Below are 7291 nucleotides of genomic sequence, written 5' to 3'. Positions count from 1 at the left end.
ACTGGGTGGTTTTTTTAGTGTATCTCCTTTGGTAGACTGAAAGAAAAATTTCCTCACATGTGGTTTTGACAATTTTATTCAATGCCAAATTAAGTAAATACCAAAATTATGCCAGAAAATACCTCTTCATTATTATAACAGGTTTAATATCTAATGGGAAAAAAAAAGATGCAAGGTAAAGTTCCCAAACCTGCTGCTTTCTGGAAAGAGGCAACTTTTTTATCATCTATATTTCAGTTAAATAAAATGCAACTTGCAAATTGCCACCTGTTGTCATTAGCAGTATTTGCTACTTATATTCTGCATTCATTGAAATCCCACTTTTAGGGCCTGACACTTCCAAAATTTCTTTCAGTCCTGCTTCTTTGCCAAATATTGACTCCTTTAGGCTCAAACTGCTTTCAACATTGATTTTTGTGGGTGGTGAATCTCAGCCCAGATTTCAATGAGTTTGTACATTATGGCCACTGACCACACATGGTTTTAAAAATAATAGCAACAACAAAAGGTATGACAATGACATCTCATCATGGCAAAATAACATGTGGGAGTCTTGTATGACTGTCCTTGTATCAGGCTATATGCATTAAAGGAAACATTTCTAAAAGTGTTATATGGAAGTGTCTTTAGAAGCTTGAATTTAGCATTTCATTATAGGCCAGCATCTTTCTATGTCATTACTTGTACCTTGCATATTAGTTTTGCAACATTTTCATTTACACTGGGGAAAGTTTACTTGGTTGTGGTATCAATACACATAGAGTCTTGATACAGGATAGCACAGTCCTTTTATTTGTACGTGTTTGCAGTACAGCTGGTAAGGCATGCCTTGGTATTTAAGGACTGTTGTCAACAAATTATTTTAAGAGTAGGAATTCTGAGAATTTTGATCAAAATATTCAGTCCTGGATTGTTTCCTTTTTTTTTTGTTTGTCCTAGAAGCTGACTGTTTTCACTTATAAAAACAAATCTAAATGCCATGGAAACTGTGAGAGAGCATTGACCAGTTTATTCTTTGCTTTCCAGTGTGAATTGTGGCACTGTTTTGAATTGAGCACTACTGAATGACTTTTACCTCTCTGCTCTCTAGCTGGCACTGGTCTCTTTACTCAGAGAGCAAATTTACTCATGCTTATTTTGAATAATGGAGCTGGACTATGACCAGCTTGAAATTCTAAATGCTGGAGGTTAAAAAGGAATCAGTTACAAATGCCTCTAATCTTAAAACAGTAAAGGATTAAGTGCCAATACCTTCTTACCAGTCCACAAAACACCCCTGTCCTTAAAGCTTGCTTCTGTTCTCTTTCTGAATGTTGTTCACAGGGAGTTCAGCGCTTTTTTTTAAACATTTATTTGCATCTTTTTGGTAAAAGACAATCTTTTGGTTAACTTTTGGACACAGATTTTGTTTTTTCTTCTCTTATTTATCTATGTTCCACTTTCATAATACACTAGCATTTACATTATCTGTACCATTTTCGTAATACTACAGTAAACCCATTTGCCACAGGAAGAAGTGCTTGCTGAGCTCTTCAAATATGTCATGGTGCATGTGGCACTTGCTTGGTAGAGTTTTCCAGTTCTCAAAAATCACGTTATATTTGTGATGTTTCATTCTTTGAGGTTTTGTAACCTTCTGCTTGCCTGATACATTTGCAATGATTCCTGCTAGCACTTCATGGTCAGATCTCTTCAGAAAAAAACAGATGCTGAAGTGCTGGCAATTTCAAGAGCATCAAAAACTCATCTGCTGCTTCTCAAATGCATTTTTTTCTACCACTGATAGCAAAAGTCCCAAAGAAGCACTCTATCTTCTCACTTTTTCTGTAGCCTCCTTCTCAAGGTTGAGAGCCTGAAAGCAGGTTTGGAGTTTGATTTTAATATAGAGCATGCATGTCATTCAAGATCTCAACCTAGTCACGTTTGCTTGTTGGGATTTTTTAAGTCTCATGAGTAGTGGCCATTTTCTGAATTTCAAAGTTCTAGTATCATACCTGCCATGGCTCCTAGGTTGAAATGGTCCCCTCGCTCCTCTTGGGTGTATGTAGAAAGTCAGACTGCCTGAAAGCTCCAGACATTGCTGCCTCTGAAGGAAGGAGATTCAGTGAGACATCAAAGAGAAGACAGCTGCACAAACATTTGCACCTGGACTGACACAGTCACAGATTATCTCATATGGGGATGTCTACAGCAGTAGGATCTTTATAATAAACTTGTTAAGCTTTTATTTTAGTGTTCATATTAAAGCACATGTCTGTGTATATCTGTCCATACTCAGACATATACAACAGATAAAATAGGCATGCAATCACAGACAATGCACTGGAGTCACCCTTTGCTTGTGTGTTTGCAGCTGGAACCAAGAGCTCTCAGGAATGAAAGTTGAAGGGGCCGGGGGAAAACTTTATTCAGCTCCTTTTGCAAAGTTTAAAATGTTTCTGGAGGCAGTGGAAAAGACAAGCCATCAGCCTTGTAACATCCTCAGTTGGGTAGCAGAGGGGGCTGACAAGATTTCTTGCAAATAAGGAACTGGCAGCAGCAGCATGTCTGAAAGCAGAAGATAAAAAGGCATAGAGCTGTGGGAGGGAAGTGAAGAGGTTCCCAGATGCATGAAAATGACACAAATGTACAGGGATGGTGATTTTGGCAGGGGTGTGTGTAAAGGGTTGAAAGAGAGGTGCCCAAGGTACTAATCCAGCTGTTCAGCACCTCTGTCATGGTAGCCACAAACACGTCACTCTTAAGAGTTGTGGTTCTTCTTGTCTAATACTTTGTCTAATTGTCTAGTACTTTGCTTAAATCCAAGTATCAGGGTTAAGCTTGCCCCTAAGCCTCATTCTGCACTCAGTGGGTACGGGAGTGCTTTCAGAGGACAATTCACATTGTCTGCCTTGACTCAGACTGCATTCATATTTCCTGGTATCTCTTTATGCCCAGTAGATATCAAAAAAGCCATTGCAGTCACTTACTGACCTGAGACAGCTGGAGTTATGTGGACTCAACGCTGTCCTTAGAACATATGTAAAAGTGCACAATGATACATGGGGACTCACAGTTTTGGCTACAGCAACTGGCATGTTAATCTATGGACATTAAACTTCATTTAATAAGCTGTTATTTTTAGTCTGACACCAATTTTTCTCCTTCATTTTTTTAATTTGCAGGCACTGCAATGGAGCATGAATCAATTCAAAGCACAAAAAGAGTGAAGGAAGAGTGGAAGAAATATCTAGAATAATTTCTCCCATATAAAGTTGTTCACTGGATTGAGTAAAGACAGATAGTTCTTGTAAAAAGGACAAGAAGGCTTTTGGAGTATTACAGTGGTATTATATTAAGTAACATGATTGGAAAATGTGTGATTTCACTTCTATTTTCATACAATTAGTTTGCTACCCTCCTTTAGTGTGTCCCCCATTGCCCAAAACCAGGCTGAAAGCCTCACCCAGTTTTCAGCTATGAACTCCTGAAGGAGGAAAAGGTGAATTTGGTGATTTTGTGCTTTGAGCTCCTTCAGTAAGTGGCCTTCAACTGTTAGCCAATACTCTCAAAGCTATCTCCAGGCAGTGATCCCTCCATATGCATAATGATAGCAGATTATTTCCCTTTAGGTCAGTAGAGTCCCATAAAGACAGAGACATTTTGGAGGTATTGAGTGTATGCCATGTGATTTGTTTTGCTTTTTGTGTGAAAGCTTTGCTATCTTTGGGCTTTCAAAGCTGACAATGAGAGCTGACAGTGTGCTGCTGTTTTGGAATGCACCATCAAATAAATAAATAAATCTTAGTCTACTCCCATAGTGAAAAACACTACGGCTTTCTCTCTCTACCTCCACCTTTTCACAGAATATCTCACTTTTTTATTCCTTATCACTTCTCAGCATATCCTAGAGCTCATGTATGATTTTGTTTCTTCAGAAGCATTTTAAATGCCTCCAAAATCATTAATTACAGTGATCTGAGCCTTGAAGAATAAATTTCACTCAGAAACTCCCCTAAATCTTTCCTATTAGGGAATAAGGGATCCACTTCAATGGAGAGAAAGCCATGTTCCTAGGTGGTGCCAGTGTGAAATTATTATCAAAAAACCTCCTAGTCCATTGTTTTACCAATGGAAATACTACCCACCTGTCTGGTTCTGGCTGGTCAATCTTGTTTTATCTCTTGTAAGAAAAATGGTGTTTCGCTCAGATGGAAAATCACTCCTGATACCAAACACTGCTTTGAAATTGAGGAGGTAGATCCAGAGTTTTTTATTTCATCTATAAATCCTATTGTTTATGCTGCATGTTAGTTTCTTCCATGGCATGGGTTGTAGAGGATTTTGCATCACCTAACACAAAAAACATCATCTTAGCCTTGATCTAGTATACATTGAAAGTTTGACCACATTTTAAAAATTCTGGTAATCTGGGACCCAATGGAATTTAGAATATCTGATAAAAACTACTCCTGGGATTTCTTTGTGGATGGACCTTTCATCACTACCCCTGCAAGATAAGATCTGGGGTCAATTATCTGTGCTCATGGGATGTCCCTCTCCCAAGCCTGTTGACTGTCCCAGAGTTATGCTGTGTGTTTGTGAAGGCTTTCCCCTGCAGATGGGCACAGACTGACAGACAGTGCCCATGGCAGGTGAGAGGCAGTCCTGTAGTAGGTGACAACCCACGTTTGAAATTGCCTGAAGACAGGTGGATTATTTTGACTTTCTCAGGGAAATGATACTAAATTTCAAGTGTCCTCTGGCTGCCTGGACCTGTCAGACCTTCAGGTTCACTGTTAACATTGGACACAGACTCTGCCTTCATAATTTCTTTTACAGCTGATGTCTCTAACTGCAATAAGCTATTATCTTCTCTCACATTGGCTATATTTGAAGGAAAATATCTTTTACCGAGTTTTTATATTTGCCTATCTGCAACTACATGGTGTACATTTGTAGAGAAAAAGACATTAAATGAGTAGATGTCATGAGTCATAACACAGTTAGTCCATCACAATACTTTTTTTCTCTAAAGTTATTTGGGAATGAGAAAAATACTATTTTTACACTCTCCTTGCAAAAAAATTGATGCGGTGTAACTCAATAATTTTTTTGCCATGCATCAGTAGGTTGGAGAGCACAAAATATTTACTTTCAATTCGACCCTGTTATTACAGTATTGAGCAAATTGGAGAAATGTGCAAATGAAATTATCTGGCTCCTTCATGCTTTCTTGTTTATAGTAGACAAGGTTATTGCTTCACAGATTTCTGCTGACTAAAATGCCAAACCTGTCATGATATTTCCAGTAAAAATTATTATGTAAAGATTAAAAGACCCCTGAGATAAAAATTCAGAGGGAAAAACAGTAAAAGCTGAAAGGGAAAAGAACCAGAAGGAGATAGCTGATAGAAAAGAAGAGGAGAAAGGAGATTCCTAAGGAGTTCCATCTCAGGCATAACTTCACACCAAATGATTCCCATGCTGCCTGCAGGGATTTTGCAGCCACAAGAACATCCAGGGAGGAGCTGCTCTTGCCATCGAGCAGGCAGGGCAGGCTCTGAGTCCTGGCTGTGAGAGGCAAGGAGGAAGAGTTGTTTTGTCCTGCAGAGCAAAGGCTGTCCCTGGACTCTTCCTACAGCCTTCTTGGCATAAGTGGGTAAAATGCAGCCTTGTGAGTGAGGAACTGCACAAGCAATAGGAGACTGATAGTTCAATAAAAAGCTCTCTTTGCGTGTTGAGCACTGTGCAATGTTTCATCTTGCTCAGCAATAAGACATTTGATCTAGGTAGGAAGTGCCTGTGCCTTCGGTTTCTTGTCACAGTAACTTGACCGTGAAGCTTCCATTTAAAAGAATAATCTGTCTTGGTTTAATATGCATCTGTAGAAAGTGTCTAGATAAATTAGCAATAAAAATAAAATATAATTATAAGCAAACACACACAAATTCATCTCTAAATCAGTCCACATTTAGTTGCAGAAAAAGGTCAGGAGTACTTGGTGAAAGTTAAAGTATGTCTTCTGAAGGTGTCTGCAGCTTCAGATGAGCAATATCAATTTATGAGGATTTTAATGAAACTTAACCATTTTTGAGAATCCAAGCTGCAGGCCTTTCCCTGGAGTGAGTGATAACATAAAAAAGCAAATAGGCATCTGCCACTCTTGTGTTTCAGCAGTCCAACTTCTCCTTTGAAACCATTATAATTTTGGCTAACTCTAGTGAGTACATCGAGGAAAATTCAACTCGAAACAAAGGCCCTGACTTCCACTAACACTGTATTACGGATCTTCTTATCATTTCCCTACCTGGTCTCGCACAAAAATATGACATATACAACATAGTCTTTCTTTCTGGCAGCCTTAGGAAGGTTTCAGCAGCCATCTACAGTTCTAAGTATACTTTTGTATAGTATCTTGCTGATACTTTTTGTATCAGCAAGAAAATAGAAGAGACACTTAGAAGCAGCTTTGTTCATCTGGGCTGCTGTCAATAAATAATATCTCTTTGTTGCTGGTAATAGCATCACTTGTAAAGGAACATTACCATGTCGTTTGTCTTGCTGGTTTTGTTTCAGAGTCAGCGGCTGGAAAACAAAGTAACTGAACAAATGTTCCCTAATCTTTTCCTATTTTGGTGTTTCTGATTTTTTGTATGTATATAAGGTGATCAAAGCACAACCTGAATCAGGATCTTTAACTGTCCAGAACTTTTCATTGACAAACAAACCAGTTCTTTACTTAAAAGAGTGAGATGCAACAATCTTTATCAAAAGTGAGAAACTGAAATTGCCTCATTCAAGTCTGATTTGAAAATTTCAGTTGTAAGTCTTTGTACACAATCAATTTGGATGCAAAAATGTATCATCTAAGAGTTGGTTAGAGCATGATGCTAATAATACTAAGGTCACAAGTTCCATCCCAGTATGGGCCATTCACTTAAGAGCTGGACTTGATGATTTTTGTGGGTCCCTTCCAATTTTGAATATTATGTGAAATTCCTTAATTCTATGATGGGAATTCACAGGCACAGATCAGCCTAACTGTATCAGCAGCAGCAGCAGCAGCAGCAACAGCAGCAGCAGCAGCAGCAGCTCCCTTTTCCTGTATTGCTCACAACATTACACTCATTGCCAATTACTCTTATCTGCCCTATTGCTACATGGTGGGAGGTAGAGCATTGAAAATATATATCCACAGGGAAATAAAAGAAAGCAGAATTTCTCTAAAGATTTCTCAGTAAGTCTGAATCCAATTTAGCTTGCTGGGCATGCTGCAGATGGAGTATGTGATTTGCAAATCTCTCAAGCA

This window comes from Parus major, chromosome 3 (assembly GCF_001522545.3).
Source record: "Parus major isolate Abel chromosome 3, Parus_major1.1, whole genome shotgun sequence".
NCBI classification, from domain to species: domain Eukaryota; kingdom Metazoa; phylum Chordata; class Aves; order Passeriformes; family Paridae; genus Parus; species Parus major.
Note: the sequence above shows the minus strand (reverse complement) of the source record.